Source organism: Ranitomeya variabilis, chromosome 2 (genome assembly GCF_051348905.1).
Source record: "Ranitomeya variabilis isolate aRanVar5 chromosome 2, aRanVar5.hap1, whole genome shotgun sequence".
Taxonomy (NCBI): Eukaryota; Metazoa; Chordata; class Amphibia; order Anura; family Dendrobatidae; genus Ranitomeya; species Ranitomeya variabilis.
The window spans coordinates 997,976,112-997,999,267 of NC_135233.1; the positions used below are offsets into that span (position 1 = coordinate 997,976,112).

The window sequence follows — 23,156 nt, forward strand, 5'->3', positions numbered from 1 at the left end:
TTAATGAACTGACATCGTACAATTTGGACTGCAAAGAGCTGTATAATATATGGCACAAACTAGTTGGGGTTGCAACTGATCAATAATCTTGATAAATCTGGTCTTCTCATGGCCCCAACCATGGTCACAGTTCCTAACAAACCATAAATTCTGCTTCTATCTGATCTAACCCCACAGAGATGGAGTACGAAGGGAATTCACGTACAAAACCTAGGCACATCCTATTTCCCACAGAGTTCGGGAGGAGGAGGTCACAGGAAACATGCTGTGGTTACAAACCAATGGGGAAAATCTTGTATATTACAATAATTCCACTGTGAAATATATTACTAACATCTACCTTATAAGCTACCAAAACCCTCATTTCCTGTTATCACAGAACAAATGACCAACTGTATCTGTATGACACAGAATATCCAAGATAGACCTATCCAGGCTGCACTGTATTTTTTTGGCGATGCCAACCTAATATACATTGTGTGCACAACTTTTAGTTGAGTTATGACCAAATCATCATTTTTAGGCAGATTTTCCAACTCCGAGCTGTATAAATGTGAATGCTTATTGGATGAAGCAGACCAGGTGATGCGTATTAGTGAAATGAAGGGGTGAGGCCTAAGGACCTGACACCTTTATCAAGGTGTGCAGAATTACTAGAAAGCTTGTTTTCCTTTAGAAAAATGGGAAAAAAAGATTTCATTAACTCAGGAAAGTAAAAAAATTGTCACCAAAAAAGTGGTGAGAGCAAAGACGCACAGTAACTGCCAAAGGTTTGAGAAGGATCAAGCGTGAAGTGACCAGGAAGCCATTATCCTCCAGTGCTGCCATATCCCAGACCTGCAACCTCCCTGGAGGCCCAGAAGTACAAAGTGTTCAGTGCTCGGAGACATGCCTGAGGTAAGGAAGGCCGAAACCAACCACCACTGAGCAAGACACAAAGTGAAATGTCAAGACTGGGCCAAGAGAAATATCTGAAGACAGGTTTTTCAAAAGTGTTATGATAGATGGGGCCATAACTGGGTGAGTAACGGGCACAGACCTCCACCGAGACGACCCAGAAGCCAGCATGTGAAGGTGGGGACTGCTATGGGCTGGTGTTATTAAAGAGAAGATTGTGGGGCCTTTTCAGGTTGATGATGGACTCAAAAATCAACACCCCAAACCTACTGCCATTTTTAGAAGACACTTTCTTCTATTAGTGTTAAAGGAAAACATCTACATCTTATAAGAAAACCATGATTTTTATACAAGACAATGCTCCACTGCTTAGTTGCCAGTAAAGGCCTTAAAGATGACAGAATAATGACTCGGCCCCTTCCTCACTGGACCTAAATCCTATAAAGAACTTGTGGACCCTTCTTAAATGGGAGATTTACAGTGAAGGAAACCAGTCACCTCTGTGCTCAGTGTATGGGGGTGGTGCTGCCCAAAAAGCTGATTGTCAAGAGATTAAAAAAAAAAAAGAAGAAAACTTCAAGGATGGACGGCTTATCACTGGTTTTGAAAAGAAAGGGGACTATGTTGGTCACTGACATAATCTTTGAAATATATATTTCTGTACATTTTGGGTTATTTGGTTATTATTCTCACCTTAACAGATGAAAACTGAGATGGAAAAATGTAAGATTTTCATTTAGTTGTCCAATAATTCTGCAAACAGATATTCTCCTAGGGAAGACAAACTTCACTTTTACTTTCGTAAATATTCCGTTTTATTAACCTTTTGGATTGACTGACAGCTCTGGAGGTGTATAATAATAAAAAAACACAACTTTCCTAATGATTGTGGCAGTGTTAACACAAAGCAACATCAATTGGCTCCAAAATTCATGGTGCAACCATGGGAAATGCACAAATGTGTATGGCAGCGACCTATCCAGGATGTTTACTAAGAACTAGATATCTAATTGGCTTCCACTTTCTGCAGTGATCATGAGATTGATATACGCAGATGTTTTATTGTGAATCCAAGGGCTTTCCCAAAATATGCCAATCAAATCTGCACAAAAAGTCATCTCATTAATGGCCGTGGGGTAAGATTTGAGCTCCCACAGGTTTCCAGGACTAATTTCACAGGAGAGGGACTACGCACCTAGGGTGACACAGCATGGCGCGATCATTCATATAAGAGTGGAGCCTAGAGGGGGACGTATTAGGGAGGTTTCGCACGACATTTTGCAGAGAAAAGAAAAATAGTTTTTGGTGCATGTTTTGGAACCATTTCATAGAGGTGGATCCAAGAAGGAAATATAACGAAAGATGTTATGTCCTCCATGCACATTGGGCTCACGTCTGCCGAACATGCAGATATGAGTGGAAAGCGTATGTGGACCGACAACTCTTCTGTTCTCTGGGGAGAAAAAAAAGAATCGGAGGAGTCTGGCAGCAGCTCTTTCATAGGGAACACAGGAGCGCTCCTGTGTATGGGGGAGTTCGGAGAGAAAGCAGCTGGAACAAATGACTGCTGGGCACACGGTTCACAATTATGTATGGGTGGGCTTCAGGGCTGGGGCTAAATGGTGACTTTGGCCACGACACAGGTGGCACAGCCAAGATCTCTGCATGCAGCTTCTGCAGTGATGAATGGGGCTGCATGGCAAACAGCAAGGTATCCCAACCATAACAGGCAGGTCAGAGCCAGTTGGACTTTTGCTTGTTGCAGTATCTTGCGAGTCGCAATGCAACCCTATCTTTACCCACGGGATCCATGTCGCTGCTAAAAATCACCTTACACTGCTCTGTCCTGTTAGATCCATTCCTGGCTTTGGCTCAAAAAACTAAAACATCTTTTTTCCCCAAAAATGCTGTGTGACACTACCCTAAATGCAATCTCAATGCATCACACACACGTAGAGCTCTGGGGCGCCTTTATACAAAAGCACATTTTCTTACAACAGCAGGAATGGCAAGTTCATTTTACATGTGGTTTTTCCAGTCAATTCTATGCTAAAAAAAATATAACATAAAATATGACAATATATAAAATCACAAATATTCATTTGTCTCATCAAATATACATAAAAACAACAACTTCTGTAATTCACATGACATCTGAGCTCTTGGTAAGAGGAGGCGAGTATGCGCTTGTTCACCTGGAAGCGGAGAACCTATTGCTCCTCATCCTTGTACTTTGTCACTGAAGGATCTGATGGCAATGTGGTCAGAGCTTCTGATGCCACATAAGTATGGCGGACAGAGCCGTCACTAGGTCAATGCGCTAGGAGCAGCAGGCGGAGCAGGTGACAGCGCTGGCAAAGGTCAGAGGAGGAAGAAGCTATTAAAAAAGCCAAGTTGTCTTTTCAGCTGCTGGAACAGAGAAGTGAAAATTGTACAACAGCAACAATCCTAAACCTCAGCCCCAGGTCCTGCAGACAGGTCCCCAAACACCTGCCCTGTCCCATCAACCATGGCAACAAGAGAAATATCATGGCTCCCTCAGGCACCAGAGCATACGGCATCCACATAGCTGGGCCCTGAGCAGGTCTAACTGAAGGGACAAGAAAAATGAACAAAATGACCACCATTGTACAGTCCCTGTAGTGTGGTACTCCACTTCACCACTGAATAATTTTAACATAAAAATGTGTATGGTACTTCTGATGGGGAAACCAGTAAGTCAACAACTCTCCTCTGAGTACTGGTCGCAGTAGAACGGCTCAGCACCACGGACAAGAAAGCCACCAACTGACCTTCAGAAGAGCCACTGCACCACACACAAGAGAAAAGCCACCGACTGACCTCCAGAAGGGCCACTGCACCACAGACAAGAGAAAAGCCACCAACTGACCTCCAGAAGGGCCACTGCACCACACACAAGAGAAAAGCCACCGACTGACCTCCAGAAGGGTCACTGTATTACAGACAAGAGAAAAGCCACCAACTGACCTCCAGAAGGGCCACTGCACCACAGACAAGAGAAAAGCCACCAACTGACCTCCAGAAGGGCCACTGCACCACAGACAAGAGAAAAGCCACCGACTGACCTCCAGAAGGGTCACTGTATTACAGACAAGAGAAAAGCCACCAACTGACCTCCAGAAGGGCCACTGCACCACAGACAAGAGAAAAGCCACCGACTGACCTCCAGAAGGGTCACTGTATTACAGACAAGAGAAAAGCCACCAACTGACCTCCAGAAGGGCCACTGCACCACAGACAAGAGAAAAGCCACCGACTGACCTCCAGAAGGGCCACTGCACCACAGACAAGAGAAAAGCCACCAACTGACCTCCAGAAGGGCCACTGCACCACAGACAAGAGAAAAGCCACCAACTGACCTCCAGAAGGGCCACTGCACCACAGACAAGAGAAAAGCCACCGACTGACCTCCAGAAGGGTCACTGTATTACAGATAAGAGAAAAGCCACCAACTGACCTCCAGAAGGGCCACTGCACCACAGACAAGAGAAAAGCCACCGACTGACCTCCAGAAGGGCCACTGCACCACAGACAAGAGAAAAGCCACCAACTGACCTCCAGAAGGGCCACTGCACCACAGACAAGAGAAAAGCTACCAACTGACCTCCAGAAGGGTCACTGCACCATACACAAGAGAAAAGCCACCAACTGACCTCCAGAAGGGCCACTGCACCACAAACAAAAGGAAAGCCACCAACTGACCTCCAGAAGGGTCACTGTATTACAGACAAGAGAAAAGCCACCGACTAACCTCCAGAAGGGCCACTGCACCACAGACAAGAGAAAAGCCACCGACTAACCTCCAGAAGGGCCACTGCACCACAGACAAGAGAAAAGCCACCAACTGACCTCCAGAAGGGCCACTGCACCACAGACAAGAGAAAAGCCACCAACTGACCTCCAGAAGGGCCACTGCACCACAGACAAGAGAAAAGCCACCAACTGACCTCCAGAAGGGCCACTGCACCACAGACAAGAGAAAAGCTACCAACTGACCTCCAGAAGGGTCACTGCACCACACACAAGAGAAAAGCCACCAACTGACCTCCAGAAGGGCCACTGCACCACAAACAAAAGGAAAGCCACCAACTGACCTCCAGAAGGGCCACTGCACCACAGACAAGAGAAAAGCCACCAACTGACCTCCAGAAGGGTCACTGCACCACACACAAGAGAAAAGCCACCAACTGACCTCCAGAAGGGCCACTGTACCACAGACAAGAGAAAAGCCACTGACTCACCTCCAGAAGGGTCACTGCACAACAGAAAATAGAAAAGCCGACTGACCTCAAGAAGGGCCACTGCACCACAGAACAGAGAAAAGCCACCGACTCACCTCCAAAAGGGCCACTGCACCACAGACAAGAGAAAAGCCACCAACTGACCTCCAGAAGGGCCACTCCACCACAGACAAGAGAAAAGCCAACGACTGACCTCCAGAAAGGCCACAGCACATGCTTTTCACAGGACTGACAAAGTGACTTTAATCATCTCTTCTATGCCCATTTCTTCAAAACCTGTCAATATTTAATGACAATGGCACTGAAAACCACACGGAATTTTCAAGAGCCACAGAATATGATGGGAAAACTCAGTATTTCCACTGCGATATCCCAACAACTCCACTAAGAAAATACTTCTGCTGTATCTCTATCACATAAATGACCAGAACTAAACTGCCCATACAATAGGATTCCAAAACTGCTCGGTGAGGTTTCCTGTTCTCTGTATAGAATGGATATTTGTATTTGTGACCAGTCGCGTGTACACATTGGTGTCAGCACAGTATAGAAAAAAAAAAAAAAAGGCAAGACACTGATACATTGCATTGATGAAAAAATTGGATAGTGTATTTATTAGTCTATGCTAGAGGAGAAAGTAGATGTACATGTATGTATACACTGCATGGCCACTAGATTAGGGACACCTGCCCTTTCGTGATGTGATCTTCTTCCCTGCATGGAATTGACCTGAGTGCAGCAGAAAATAAAATGAGCAAGTTCTCTGTGGATCAGTGTCAGTGTATATCAGTGTCAGTGTGGATCTAGAATGTGAAAAGGAAGCAGTTGGTGTGAATGTGAACGAGCAGGGGGGAATTTACAGCTTGCATTGCCTGATGTACTAAGCTGGAATTCACCCCACAAGAGGCTATTTACTCTCCCCAATTATTGTTCATTTTAGAACAATTGTATAAAGGCTAATGCAGACGTCCAGAAAACTTGGATCCCAATGCACGAACTGTCCACAGGTCTCCTGACCTAAATTCGAGAGTCTTATAGGCATAAAGCTGGCTGTCAAGTTTGTTCGAGACACCCACAGACAGTCTGTGCATTGGGGTCACCGAAATCTGCATGAGCGCTAATTCTTCAGTTTTAACCAGGGTTGTGGAGTCAGTAAGCCAAACCTCCGACTCCTCAATTTCCATGACACCGACTCCACCAAAATGGGCTTGGACTCTGACTCCACAGCAATGATTGACAATAAAACTATTACCGAATATACTCGTATATAAGCCGAGTTTTTCAGCACATTTTTTTGTGCTGAAAACGCCACCCTCGGCTTATACACGAGTCAATTGTCCCAGAAAGCTGGCGGCTCATTTCTCTTATAGGGCACACAGTGACACCCGCAGCCGCCGGCTTCCAGAAGACATCCTACTCACCCTCCTGCACGCCCTCGCAGCAGCTCGTTGGTCCCGGCACCGACAGCTCTTCCTGTGCCGAGCGTTCACGTGGCCCCGCTCATTAAAGTAATGAATATGCACACCTCTCCACCCTCATAGGCGTGGAGAGAATACTCATTACCTTAATGAGCGGGGCCACGTAATCGCTCGGCACAGGAAGAGCTTCCGGCGCCAGGACCAACGAGATGTTGTGAGGGTGCCGGGACCAACGAGATGCTCAGCTGGAGCGTGGAAGGTGAGTAGGATGGTTTTTGTTGTTTTTTTTTTTATAGGTACCATACCAGGACAGGACAGGGGAGCCATGCATACCAGGACAGGGATGAGTGGACAATGCAGATCTGACTTATACTTGAGTCAATAAGCTTACCCAGTTTTCCGTGGCAAAATTAGATGCCTCAGCTTATACTCGGGTCGACTTATACTTGAGTATATACAGTAATTTACCATCAATTGTGAATGACCATTGTGGGTAAGATTAAGGCGTAAAGTCTGTTCATAGTAACATATGCACAAGGCATTGCTGTCCAGCACATGGACTAGTGGAAAATGCAGGGCACATTGTGCTGTACCAGAATCTGGAACCTCCATTTATAGAAAAAAAAAGCCCTACCCTAAATATTAAAGGGGTCGTCAGTGAAAACTTGTTGATCGGTGGAGGGTCCAACCACTGGGACATGCACCGATCAGCAGACTGTGGCACTTTTATCTCCATTATAATGGTGTATAATGCACATGTTCAACAGTAGCTCTAGTCATTCCGAACCCATAGACTTGTATTGGCAGTTCTCATCCGTGATACTGAAGAAAAACAGACTTAAAGCTATGAGTTTTGCATGGACACATGGTCTGTGAAAAAATATGGACCTGTGAAAAGAACCATAGATTATGATGGATACATGTTCTACCCGTGAAAGAAAATGGCTACAACATGTACACGCAACACAGACATCTGACTGAGGCCTGCTGGATAGGAGAAGCTTGGAAATTTTTTGTTTTTTTCATGTTAGAAAGATAGATGCTACACTGATGGGAAAAACAGACATCACAAAATCAAATCCAGCACTCTGATGAAAACAATGTCACTTTTTTCCTTGTATGCAAAAACAAAGGTGTAAGGCTTGGTTCACTCTAGAGTAGGAATTTGGCTTTTCACTTCCATTATGGAACAGAAGTAAATTCATGCAAATGATCTGTCTCATGACGGACACATTGGAGTCAGACCAGCCCGATGACCATAAGAAGTTCCGCATGGTCTACTTTCTCTTCAGGTGAAAATGATGGAACCTGAGAACGAGCCTCCTAGTGAAGGCTCCAACCTAGGTGTGAATCTCGCCTTATACTACAGAGAGTTTATCCAAATATTCAAAAGCATTTCAGCACCGCAGAGGCAGTGACCATCGTCCATTGCATGCAGCTATGGCAGTAATATGGGGGCTGCTGCTTTATGTTGAAGTGTATGCCATGGTGTATTACACTCCTTTAGAATGGCAGGTTTGTCATGTGAACTTTAGGGCAGCTGAGTGGCAACATTTCTAGGTGCTGTCATGGTTTGTGTATGCTCCTTGCATCCAATTTTCCAAGACACAGATACAACTAAAGTATAAAAGAAATGGCAAATTAACAAAACTATAATGTATAATGTTACTACAATGTGAAAACTATCTGGAGAAAAAGGCGGCTCTTACCGAGCACTATGAAGAACGATACCTGACCTGAGGAGCAGCTGCTCCCTGGTGACTCCGCCCCCAGCATCCTCTACTGGAGCACCACCCCCGAGGAACGAACAAGTCGCTGAGCAGAAGAGGGAGCTGCCCTAGCACACTAGGGCCATACTGTCTACTGACTGAATGTCTTCCAAGGCTGTCGGAGATGTGACATGAGAGAAGTAGTTCAGTTCCTTGGAAAATGGTCTGAAATTTGGAAGAAATACAAGTGATAAGAGTGTTTTTAGTTGTCAGGACCCTTGCGTGTTGGTGGCAGGACAAAAAAAGTATCTGTCGGCCATGACAAGAGATTGGTGCATTGACCAGTGGCTCTTCTGAAACTGTATTCAGCCCAGGTTTTACTCCCAACCCCTCCTCCGATTAAGACACTGATTTCAGTTGATAGACCAGCTGGAAGAAAGAAAAGAGTGACTGACAGCTGGAGCCGCCCCCTGTGCTGCCTTGGGCACTGGCCTGGTGGTGATTAGGCCCTGCTAACAAGGCATGGTCATCAATGTTGGACTAGCAGAGGATAGTACTTCAAAGACTGCTAACCTTGTGCAACGGTATCAAGAGCATACAGAGAATGGCATGAGCAAACCGCAAGCAAAGGGGAACCTATGGACAACTCAGAGGAGGACGTCAAGAATCGTTCTGACAAACAAGCAACGCGAAGTCAGGCAAATTGGAGTCGAATACATCTCTGGTGCTCCAATATCATTGCTACCCAGCACGTATGGCCATAACAGCAGGTAACGCGTAAAAGTGCCATTATTATCTAATGGAAATAGAAAAACAAAGGGCCACATTCATCATCTGTGATTCTTTAAGTCACTTAGCATAAAATAAAAATTCCTGAGTGTCCTACGAGCGCAGCTCTAGGAGTCTCACTTTCATTTTTCAAAGTTGGGAGGTGTTCCCAACACAAAACAATTCAATAAGTGACAAAAAACACAAGGTCTGCTCACATCCCCACAATAGTGACGTTTAAGGCCAAACCCACCATGTAGTAGACATGACTGACACTTATGGCTCTCATTAAGGGAAGAGCCATATGGCCGTATAACTCGGACGAGGATCGCAATGCAATGCACGGACTGGCCATTGGCTCTCACAGACCACGCATGACAGCTGCATAGAAATACATGCCGCCATGCTGTGGTTGGGAGAGCCGGCGGCCAGTCTGTGCATTGCGTTGCGATCCTCGTCCGAGTTATATGGCCGCCTGACTCTTTCTTAAGCCTGGAGCTACATGGCCTCTTTGTGACTAGCTTCCCACAGTAATGAGACCCCTCTCACTCGCATTATACAGAGATCTTTGGCCATGCGACCTGTGTTGTGGCCAGTCGCTGTGGAGCCACGGCCTTATTAAGTATCCATCGTGCAGATCCTTTGGCCATGTTCACATTTTGTTGTGGTGTTTGTATCAGTAACCACAATGCTCCGCTGGATCAGACTTTCAATGTGGTCCGACAGATTCCGATATGGTGACTTGTTTTGACGGGAAAATTAGCGATTAGCGGCTCACAAAGCACGCGGCAGACAAACAATAACATGGTCACGTCAGCAGCTCCTCACTAATCTGGGCACTGGGTGCAGGAGACGCTTTTCTGTGATTTCTTTACACAGGACCTGGCAGAGCAAACTGGAATGTGAGGAATTTGCAGCTTTTCACAATCTTCCCAGATAACATCATTTTGTGGTTCTAGGTGAAATAACAACCTGAGTACTACTCCCCTGATGAACCATAGGTGCAGCAGAAACCATAACATTTCCCCTATCAACTGTGTTACCAAATGCCTGCACTCTTCCTGCCAGAGAAATGAACAGATATTGCAACATTCAGGAAGCGGCAGTTACACGGATGATACAAAGAAGATACATAGACGATACATAGAAGATACATAGAAGATACATAGAAGATACATAGAAGATACATAGAAGATACACAGAAGATACATAGAAGATACACAGATGATACAAAGAAGATACACAGATGATACATAGAAGATACACAGATGATACATAGAAGATACACAGAAGATACATAGAAGATACACAGATGATACAAAGAAGATACATAGAAGATACATAGAAGATACACAGAAGATACATAGAAGATACACAGAAGATACATAGAAGATACACAGATGATACAAAGAAGATACATAGAAGATACATAGAAGATACACAGATGATACAAAGAAGATACACAGATGATACAAAGAAGATACACAGATGATACATAGAAGATACATAGAAGATACATAGAAGATACATAGATGATACATAGAAGATACATAGAAGATACACAGATGATACAAAGAAGATACACAGATGATACATAGATGATACATAGAAGATACATAGAAGATACATAAATGATGCACAGATGATACATAGAAGATACATAGAAGATACACAGATGATACATAGATGATACATAGAAGATACATAGAAGATACACAGATGATACATAGATGATACATAGAAGATACATAGAAGATACACAGATGATACATAGAAGATACATAAATGATACACAGATGATACATAGAAGATACACAGATGATACACAGATGATACATAGAAGATACACACATGATACACAGATGATACATAGAAGATACACAGATGATACACAGATGATACATAGAAGATACACAGATGATACACAGATGATACATAGAAGATACACAGATGATACATATATGATACATAGAAGATACATAGATAATACATAGAAGATACATAGAAGATACACAGATGATACACAGATGATACATAGAAGATACATAGATGATACATAGATGATACATAGATGATACACAGATGATACATAGATGATACATAGATGATACACAGATGATACATAGAAGATACATAGATGATACATAGATGATACACAGATGATACATAGAAGATACATAGATGATACACAGATGATACATAGAAGATACACAGATGATACATAGATGATACATAGATGATACACAGATGATACATAGATGATACATAGATGATACACAGATGATACATAGAAGATACATAGATGATACATAGATGATACACAGATGATACATAGAAGATACATAGATGATACACAGATGATACATAGAAGATACACAGATGATACATAGAAGATACATAGAAGATACACAGATGATACACAGATGATACATAGAAGATACATAGATGATACATAGAAGATACATAGAAGATACACAGATGATACATAGATGATACATAGATGATACACAGATGATACATAGAAGATACATAGATGATACATAGATGATACACAGATGATACATAGAAGATACATAGATGATACACAGATGATACATAGAAGATACACAGATGATACATAGAAGATACACAGATGATACACAGATGATACACAGAAGATACATAGATGATACATAGATGATACACAGATGATACATAGAAGATACATAGATGATACACAGATGATACATAGAAGATACATAGATGATACATAAATGATACACAGATGATACACAGATGATACATAAATGATACACAGATGATACACAGATGATACATAGAAGATACACAGATGATACACAGATGATACATAGAAGATACATAGATAATACATAGAAGATACATAGAAGATACACAGATGATACACAGATGATACATAGAAGATACATAGATAATACATAGAAGATACAGATACACAGATGATACACAGATGATACATAGAAGATACATAGATGATACATAGATGATACATAGAAGATACACAGATGATACATAGAAGATACATAGATAATACATAGAAGATACACAGATGATACACAGATGATACATAGCAGATACATAGAAGATACACAGAAGATACATAGAAGATACACAGATGATACACAGATGATACATAGAAGATACATAGATGATACATAGATGATACATAGAAGATACACAGATGATACATAGAAGATACATAGATAATACATAGAAGATACACAGATGATACACAGATGATACATAGCAGATACATAGAAGATACACAGAAGATACATAGAAGATACACAGATGATACATAGAAGATACATAGAAGATACATAGAAGATACATAGATAATACATATAAGATACATAGAAGATACACAGATGATACACAGATGATACATAGAAGATACATAAATGATACACAGATGATACACAGATGATACATAGAAGATACACAGATGATACATAGAAGATACACAGATGATACACAGATGATACACAGAAGATACACAGATGATACATAGAAGATACATAGAAGATACACAGATGATACACAGATGATACACAGACGATACACAGATGATACATAGAAGATACACAGATGATACACAGATGATACATAGATGATACATGTGCTCACTGTCTGCTGCAGGTACATCCCATCCATATAAATTACAAGGGGTTAAATTAAAATTGCTAATTTCGGGCATTGTGGCACAGCCCAGACAGAGGGCACACAGAGCTGACAACGTACTAGCGAACAGATCACATCCACGTGGTCCATGGACATAGGAGTTTCAACACGCAGAGGAAATCCATGTTCTGCTGACTCGGCAGGAACATGCACATACCGGTTATGACATCGCTACTGTTCTGGCTTTATAGCCCTCTAGGGAAAAGTTCAGTTTTCTGTGCTTTGAACGGTATCTAAAAACACGGCCCAAAACAGAGGTTGGCACCCACCTGACACCCGAACCTAAGCACATGCCAAGCCGGCACCTGTGGGATGTCAGTCACATAGCTCAGAATGCAGAACTATGGGGCAACGCTGGTCTGTATAGAAGTCTCTGTGCCCATCAGCACTGCCACAGTCATCCGATGCCAGATATATGAAGAAGAGATACAGTAAGAAACATACAAGGTAACAGAATGGTGCTGATATTGGAAGACAAGCGGCTGGCTTCTCCCTGGCTCTCTTGACTGACAGGTCTCTCCCTGGAAAGGCCGGCACTTATGAATATGGTGCGGAGTTATGAGGTCCTGTTTGAGATGTGTTATCCACGTGGGATCATGCGAGTGCCGGTCTTGTTATCATTGTCTACTGTATAAGTGGGACCAGATCACCTTGACACAACTTCAAGAGTGCAGACTGGACAGGCAGCACGGTGGCTCAGTGGTTAGCACTGATGGTTTGCAGCACTGGGGTCCTGGGTTCTAATCTCACCAAGGAAAACATCTGCAAGAAGTTTGTATGTTCTCCCCGTGTTTGTGTCCTCCGGTTTCCTCCCACGCTCCATAGGGAATCTAGATTGTAAGCCCCAATGGGGACAGCGATAATAAGGTCTGTAAAGCGCTGCAGACTATGATGGCGCTATATAAGCAAAGGCTTATGTGTGTACATGGTGACAAACCTGTCAATCAAGGAAATCAGGAACCCGGCAGGAAGACCAGTGTGTAGAGACAGATAGTCTCCTGCTGTGCTCATGTTGGAAGCCTTCTGGCATATACAGTAGACAGACTAAACGCACACACACCACAAGGTGATAACACAGTATACCACAAAAAGAAAAAAATCCTGAAAGTGATGAAATCTTAAGGTACCGTTACATTAAGCGATGCTCCAGCGATATAGACAACGATCCGACCTAAACTAGATCGCTGGAGCGTCGCTGTTAGGTCGCTGTAGAGACGTCAAACACAGCAACTCCAGAACGATGCAGGAGCGATCCAGTGACGTAACGGCGACTCACTTATCGTTCACACTCCATGTAAAGACATTGCTGACATCGTTGCTTTTGCTGTCAAACATGACGATACACGCCGACCTGACGACCAAATAAAGTTCCAGACTTCTAGCTCCGACCAGCGATATAACTGCGGGCTCCTGATCGCTGCTGCATGTCAAACTCAACGAGATCACTGTCCAGGACGCTGCAACGTCACGGATCATTGTCGTTCTCGTTGGAAAGTTGTTTAGTGTGAAGGTACCTTAGACTTTAGGATTTCATCACATTCAGGATTTTTTTTCTTTTTAGGACCTAGAGTGTTTTGCAGCCGATGAAAGAAAGTAATAATGTAATGTTTAGGAAGCAGCTCAATTTATTTTTTTATATCTCATTCATAAAAAAAAATAAATAAAAATGTTATGAAACACTGATGGTAAAAACAGAGACACTGAGAAAACACGGATCTGTTTTTGCATATGAGTAAAATCAGCGAGATCGGAGCCATTACTGTAAGGCTGCTCTGACTACACCCAGACTACGCTGTACATAGGAAGCGTGCTCCACACAGGAGTATAAGCCTATAGTATATACCTGTATATATACCCGGGCTGTTTATTTACAATGGGGAGTTGCTGGTCAAACATATGTCACTATAAGGCCGGGGTCAGATGCTGTATGTTCTCTCATGCCAGAGAAACCGGCCGATTATGCTAATGACAAGTCTGTCAGTGTCTGAGCCGAGAGTCATCTTAATGTGATCAGATTCTCTCACATGAGAGAATCGTAACACAGGTGTGAAGATGGAGAAATTAATTTCTCCATCTTCTCCATTGCCTGAGTCTGCAGATGTTGGACTGCACTCGGATGACAGCTGAGTGGAGTCTGATGTTTCACACGTACCTTTACACTTGTCTTGGTGTACATCAGATGCACTTGGAGCAGAGTGCAATTTTTTTTCACTAATGCCAAATCAGCATGAGATACAAAGCGCTAGTCGGCACTTCCCCATAGTGTAACACTGGGCTGCGTGCTATCCGATAACACATCACATAGCACTCGGCCGTGTTATAAGCTCTAATCTATATATTGGATTCTCCCCAAGTATACCACCAACATAACTACAAACAATCCGGAAAGACCCTAAATGAAGGCAGTCTGTATAGTTCACACGTGGCATTTTTTGTGCACCACACCGCTACGTTTCATAGAGGTGAATGATCTCCTGTAGGGTGGAGTTCCCTGGTTGTGTTCTTGTGGCCTCTGCTCTATTCTAATACAAAGCACCCAGAATACAGCCGCTTTCATTTCAGAGCAATGACAGCGTACAAGTGTGGAGACGCCGAAACATTGCACTAAGCCAATATCATAGGCTGGGGACTGTAATTATGCCCAAACCCTAAATATGGCCCCGGCCTCACAACATCCACTTCTATGGGGCTCATATATGGTACATTGGGGAGTGCACAGGGGCCATATAGCTCCCTAACATGCAGCCACACAAACTGTGCTCCTGCCGGACCCTGCCACCATGGTGTGCACAGATACATTCCTCCACAACACTTTCAGGGGGTTTAGAACTAGAATCCTCTGTAACTTGAGGTTTATGGTGGCGATAAGTCATATGGCAATCATACTCCATGCCATGCGACAAGTTCATTGTCATCAGGACTAGCCCATAGGGATGAGCGGACCCGTGCATGTTTGGGTTCATCTGGTTTGACAGAACCTTAGTCCAAAGCAGGACAATGAGTCGGAGTTGGAGTCCTGGAGTCGGAGCCCAGTTTGATGGAGTCGGTGTCATGGAAATTGAGGAGTCGGAGGTTTGGCTTACCGACTCCATAGCCCTGGTCCAAAGTTCGGTTCGGGTACCAGAACTCTACCTGAACTTAAACCAGAACCCCATAGAAGTCAATGGGGACCCGAACACTCTCTCACTCACGCTTCTATAGTTATATAACTGTCAGTCAGGCAGGTCACAAGCTGAAGTAAGGGTCTGTTCACATGACGTCTTCCCATAGTTCTCAATCTGATAACCTCGCTATTCCCATTACGCCAGGAAGGGCCATCACATCCAGCTTCTTTACTAGTAAGATTTTATTTAGAAGGGATGTGATTGGGATGGTCACACTGGTAGTCTGTATGGGCACTTCATGAAAAAAGTTGTGTCCTCTTCCATATAAATTTATTTTCTATAGTCAAAATGTCTGATAAATACAGCGTATGGGACATACACCAAAAACAATATCGTCCCAAGTGCCAGCCATGCCAGCTGCGACCACACTGATAGCTGCCACCTGTCCGCATTATGCAAGGAGTTGGCACAAAACCTTTCCATCATCCATGAAATAATTTATGCATACAAGCAGAGAAAAGATAAGCGGCCATTAATCTCCTGCGCGCCGGGTACTGGTGATTGTACTACTCTATGGGATGTTTACCAAGGCGTTCCATTGTATGACCAGCACTATCAAGGTGAAACCAATGGCAGCCCTCTTATATGATTATATGCCAGGAAGGAAAAGTTGTGGAATTATGGAAATCATGGGATGATAGGACATGGTAATGATATGCAAGTGATGAAAGAACGCAAATAACATTTATCAAGTATGATCAGCAGTGCAGAAATCCCCCACACTTACATGTCTGGGCTGCGATCAATGATGTAACGTCTGAGGAATGTTCTGCCACACTGAATGCACTAGTGCAAACCATCAAGATCCTCTGCTGGCAGCTGCCGTTACAATTGTAAACCCCTGATGTGCCAGATGTGATGGAAGACAAGTCCAAGTCCGGAGACGCAGGCGGTAACTGTAGCACATTTAGACTATGCAGGATGCTCAAAGTAGCGCGAGCAGCACACAGCCTGACGTGGTGTTGAAGAACAGCTCCGCTTTTATAAAATGCAGGTACAATTGAATAAAGCAGAAGCGCTTCAGGAGTCATATTCGGATACCAGCCTCATTCTCTCATGTAGTCCGGAAGATGACAACATTGGGCTACGAGGCACTCGCTCCACCACTCTCAAAGGCTATCATAGTGAACATCTATATGTCACTCCCTGAGGAAGGAACCGCAAAACGCATGGTGGGGTGCGTGGTGTGGGCAACATGAGAATCTTTACACTATGCAGGGTCAGTAATCCATTAGGACACAAAGTGACAAGCACTTGGTGAATCCTCACCATGGCTATTTATCCTGCAGGTTTTACCATAGATTTCACTCTGCAAGGGAAGAAAGGTGCAGTCTTTATCTCTGGAGATAACACAGGATAATCCCCCACATTCTCAGAGAACTCCCTTAAAGGGGTTGTCTCATCTTCTCTTTTCAAGAATGCAGCAGCGCACCTGAGTGATTGACAGTTTGGGCCAGTAGTCCTGTTCCATCACTGGCCCAAACTGTGCGCTCTCTGATGTGAAGCAGCCAGCTTTAGAGCAGTGTTCACAAGGACTACGGAAAATAACTTTTAAAAGGGGTTGTCCAGTCTTAGGCTACAAGTCTGCAGTCACTGTATGTGAAGCCTCAGCTCGCACGCTCTGCACTCTATGAGGATTCTCCGGTGTCAGTGCAGAGCGAATGATCCCAAATATATGATTTGCACATATGCGGCCACGTGCTGACTGAGTAGACACGGTCTTGCTCAATGCAAGTGTACAGAACAAGGTTAGATACAGTCAGAATGTGGCCGGGAGCGTGCAAATCACATATTTGCTGTCACATATCTGCCCAGGGGAATCCATACAGTGTGCAGTGCGCGGGATATGAGGATTCCCAAGTCTGCAGTCACACAGTGTGACTGCAGACCTGTAGCCTAAGGCCGAACAACCCCTGTAAGCATTGCACTCTTTGCCAAGGAAACTACCGCTGCTAGACTGCAGAAATGGCCAATAGTCTAGGCAATGAGCAGATCATTAAAAATCCCTCTGTTCTTGACAATGGAGGCTCTTAGCAACATGTACATTTGCCCGCTTTTACAAGCAAGTTGCCATTTTACCCACTTGATATAATAGGAATAATTAAAGCTCTGGAGTTTGCACTCCCCGATCACCAGCGTAGAAGGAAAGACACCCTTGCCCTACTGAAGACGGCTGAAGGAAAGCTCCACATCTCCAAGACTTCTCACGCTTTGCCTACTTTGTACAGTACCTGCTCAGCAGCAACGTTCTGACGTATAATTACAAGGAGAAAGTCTCTGCCTAGGCCGAAGCTTCACGGCATCATATAGTAGACGGCAAAGTCACCTTAAAATATATATAAAAAAGTGACCAAAGCAACAAGGATTTTACAGAACTTACACTGTGGTGTGTTTCCTTATAGTCTGTATATAAGGCCTGTACGGAGACGTCCTCACTACACGGCCATCGCTCCGCTCAGGACACTAAGACTTATGTGTAGTGAAAAGAAGAAGTGTGAAGAGGAAGTCTGACTGCAGGAGTGAGCGGAGAAGGAGAGGAAGATGATAAGCGCCGGGTAACACCACCTCATCCTGTGCGACACAGGGCTTATTACCGGCACACAACGCTGCCAGGATTAGGGTAGGCACAGAACAATGAGCGCCCATTATTCCCTGTGTGGGAGGGGAGCAGCACTGACTGCATGGCGGCTGGGAAACCCATGCCTTCCCATCTAACAGAACATACAGACTACTTTATAATCTAATCTCCGCACCCAACGTGTCAGGGTGTTATTCCAACAACTCGGACTCCTGGATCTGTGAAGCAATGGCCAATATGGCTGTAAGTATTAGACACGATACCGGGATATAACCCATCGTCTCCGACCTAGGGACTCATAACTAGACCAGCATGCCATGTCAGGCTGGAAAGAAGCCTGAAGCCGTATTATGTCTCATGGCCGCAGCAACTGAGCACAACCAGATCATCGCTGGGGCTGACATTATCGAGAAAAAAATAAAAGTTAGGTAACATCACATACGGCACATATGTGCAACCAAAACATTCATCCCAGACATCTAAGGTCGGTTTCTGCAGCAGATGCAACGTTCTCTGCCCGTCCCATTGGCCTGATACAGTCTACGGCCAAAATTCACACATCCGTGTTTAAATAAGTTTGGTCCATGTGTCCATTTTTTGCCATCAGTGTTTGGTCTGTGTGTCCATTTTTGCCATCAGTGTTTGGTCCGTGTGTCCATTTTTGCCATCAGTGTTTGGTCCGTGTGTCCATTTTTGCCATCAGTGTTTGGTCCGTGTGTCCATTTTTTACCATCAGTGTTTGGTCCGTGTGTCCATTTTTAACCATCAGTGTTTGGTCCGTGTGTCCATTTTTAACCATCAGTGTTTGGTCCCTGTGTCCATTTTTTACCATCAGTGTTTGGTCCCTGTGTCCATTTTTTACCATCAGTGTTTGGTCCATGTGTCCATTTTTGCCATCAATATTTGGTCCATGTGTCCATTTTGCCATCAGTGTTTGGTCCGTGTGTCCACTTTTACCATCAGTGTTTGGTCCGTGTGTCCATTTTTACCATCAGTGTTTGGTCCGTGTGTCCCCTTTTACCATCAGTGTTTGGTCCGTGTGTCCACTTTTACCATCAGTGTTTGGTCCGTGTGTCCACTTTTACCATCAGTGTTTGGTCCGTGTGTCCACTTTTACCATCAGTGTTTGGTCCGTGTGTCCATTTTTACCATCACCAGCACACCGACGCCAACCTAGTTACATAATAGCACTGTCCGATTTTCAGGTTTATTAGACGTAGCTTCAGAACCTTCAGTGACGCAGAAATATCTCCCCAAAACAGATGAAACTGGTGGTAACAACTGACCAAACACTGATGAAAATTTGATAGAAACAGGCCTATAACGTGACAACAATCAGCGCCACCGGAGAGCCCTTCAGCTCACTGTTTCAGATCTCCATTGGAGTTCGGCACTGGGGGGATTTTCTTACCAACCCCTCCGACAGCAGATGCAATGGGCGCCTCTATACCCCGAGCCATACGCTCCTATTATACACATATACCACACCGTACCTCTTATTATAGGAATAGTGGCGCCGTGTAAGCCGCTGTTCACATGTGTATTTGGGGATTCTGTTTGTTCCATTTTACGAACATAGATGAAATTCATGCCCAAAATGGACCCGTTTTCTAACAGACACAAAGGACAGTAGTGGGTCCCCACTGATTATTATGGGGTCTGTCTCTGTGCACTTAGGTGTAAGTTTTTTTTTGTTTGTTTTGTTTTTTTAAAACAGGGGAAAAAGTTCTGCATTATGTGGAAAACAGAAAAGAGACAAATCCCATAATAATGGGGCCCCCGGCGGCTTCAGTTTCCATCAAAAGCAAATGGGTCCAATTTGTGCAAAAATTCAGTTTGTCCCTAAAATAAACAGATAAAATAAACTCCTAAAAACATATCTGAAGGGTGGAAATAACATTGGTGCAACCGCATAGGGGCCCAAGAAGTACGGGGGCCACATCCACCTCCAGAGCAGCAAGGGGCCCCTCTGTATATGGGTCTGCCACTGACCTGAACAGAGCCAAACAGAGGAAAATGCCTAAAGGGCACTCTGTATACGCAGGACCCCTATACGCAGGACACCCGTACGCAGGACCCCGGTACGCAGGACCCCCATAAGCAGGAACCTCGTACACAGGACACCCATACACAGGACCCCCATACGAAGGACACCCATACGCAGGACCCCCGTACGCAGGACCCTCGTACACAGGACACCCATACACAGGACACCCATACACAGGACACCCATACACAGGACACCCGTACGCAGGACACCCGTACGCAGGACACCCGTACGCAGGACACCCGTACGCAGGACACCCGTACACAGGACCCTCGTACACAGGACATCCATACACAGGACCCCTGTACGCAGGACCCCCATACGCAGGACACCCCGTATGCAGGACACCCATACACAGGACCCCTGTACACAGGACCCCCAGACGCAGGACACCCATACACAGGACCCCTGTACGCAGGACCCCCATAAACAGGACCTCCATACGCAGGACACCAATATGCAGGACCCCCGTACGCAGGACACCTATATGCAGGACCCCCGTACGCAGGACACCCATAAACAGGACCTCCATATGCAGGACCCCAATATGCAGGACACCAGTACGCAGGACAACCCATACACAGGACACCCCGTACACAGGACTCCTATACGCAGGACCCCCATATGCTTCATGCCATAAAAAAAGGCTATGTGATCGAAGTCGGACTAAAGGCAGCTGATATCGGGGGGAGTAAAAGTTTCCCCCTTGGTCCAGCATGTGGGGGGCACTATGGCCCACAGCCCCAGGGTCCGGCCCCCGGCTCACCCACCATGTGTGGCCATGTACACTGTGCCCGACGCCGGGTTACCGGGCAGCAGACCCCGTTGTACAGATCATCGCATCAATCACATCGCTCGATCACTGGGCAGCAGGTCGGGAGCAGTGTGGAGCCGCGCAGGAATGCGGAGTGTGCAGGACGTGTGGGGACAGATCCACAGCTGCTACGTGAAAACATCACGATCGTGCCCCGAGTGGCGGCAGACACGGCACAGCCACGGACTACAAGTCCCAGCAGCTAGGACCGGAGCCTGCCCGGCTGTGGCACGGAGAGGGCAGAGGCAGCTGTGCCAGCCTCACACCCGCACTCACAGAGGTGCAGCCAGAAGTGAGCAGCGGCCGGAGCCACATGAGGGGCGGGAACACACACTACACTCCCAGGACAGTGACGACCCCCCGGCCACGACCACCACACATGGAGCCCGGGAGACCCGGACTGCGGACCCCCCGGCCGTGCACTTACCGGCAGCTGCGGAGACCGGAGCTCAAATGCCTAAGCGCGTCCCCGCGCCGCGCGCCGCCCTCTTCGCTCACCATGCGCGCTCCCGCCCGTACTGTAAGACGCGCGCTCCCGCTCCTCCCCTTTTCTTTTCACCCTTCTTTCCCTTCTAGTGCTGACTCCTAGTTCCTGCTCCGCCGCGGTTCCTCTTCCTGCCGCACTCACCGGCCCGTGTTCTACAGACGGCACCTCTTCGTATCCGGGGATCCTGAGGCTGAGGATGGTGTGAGGGCAGAACAGGAAAAGTTCTGCAGGGGCTAAAATCCTGGACAGCCCCCTCCACCAGCCCAGGAGCCCGTGTAGTCAGCGTCTCCCGTGTAGTCAGTGTCTCCCGTGTAGTCAGCGTCTCCGTGTATTCAGCGTCTCCCGTGTAGTCAGTGTCTCCCGTGTAGTCAGCGTCTCCGTGTATTCAGCGTCTCCCGTGCAGTCAGCGTCTCCCGTGCAGTCAGCGTCTCCCGTGTAGTCAGTGTCTCCCGTGTAGTCAGCGTCTCCGTGTATTCAGCGTCTCCCGTGTAGTCAGCGTCTCCCGTGCAGTCAGCGTCTCCGTGTAGTCAGCGTCTCCCGTGTAGTCAGCGTCTCCCGTGCAGTCAGCGTCTCCCGTGCATTCTGTGTCTCCCGTGTATTCGGCGTCTCCCGTGTATTCTGTGTCTCCCGTGTATTCTGTGTCTCCCGTGTAGTCAGCATCTCCCGTGTAGTCAGCGTCTCCCGTGTAGTCAGTGTCTCCCGTGTATTCAGCATCTCCCGTGTAGTCAGCGTCTCCCGTGTAGTCAGCGTCTCCCGTGTATTCAGTGTCTCCCGTGTATTCAGCGTCTCCTGTGTATTCAGTGTCTCCCATGTATTCAGCATCTCCCGTGTAGTCAGTGTCTCCCATGTATTCAGCGTCTCCCGTGTATTCAGCGTCTCCCGTGTATTCAGCGTCTCCCGTGTAGTCAGCATCTCCTGTGTATTTAGAGTCTCCCGTGTAGTCAGTATCTGTATTCAGTTGAGAGCAGTTTCATTGTATCATCTTCAAGGGATTCTGCTTGAAAAATCTATTGGAAACACTTAACCCTTTAGTGAAGGAGCCAATTTGCAGCCAGGCCAATTTTTACAATTCTGACCACTGTCCCTTTATGAGGTTATAACTCTGCAACACTTCAACGGATCCCGCTGATTCTCAGACTGTTTTTTTCGTGACATATTGTACTTCATGATAGTGGTAACATTTCTTTGATATGACTTAACTTTATTCATGAAAAAAATGGAAATATGGCGAAAATTTCGCAATTTTCCAACTTTGAGTTTTCATGCCCGTATATCACAGAGATATGTCACACAACATAGTTAATAAATAAAAT

General features: G+C 45.4%; 1 protein-coding gene across 2 annotated transcripts in view; it reads right to left on the minus strand.

Annotated features, from left to right (window-relative positions):
* PIK3CB (phosphatidylinositol-4,5-bisphosphate 3-kinase catalytic subunit beta) overlaps nucleotides 1-21,893 on the minus strand; it is a 180,424-nt gene extending 158,531 nt beyond the window's left edge. The window contains exon 1 of one of the 2 annotated variants that reach the window (XM_077291135.1): nucleotides 21,784-21,893. The gene's annotated coding sequence lies outside the window, so the exon portion shown is untranslated. The remainder of the gene's footprint in view (nucleotides 1-21,783) is intronic. The other variant, XM_077291136.1, reaches the window with a different exon arrangement.
* Nucleotides 21,894-23,156: the final 1,263 nt, after the last annotated feature.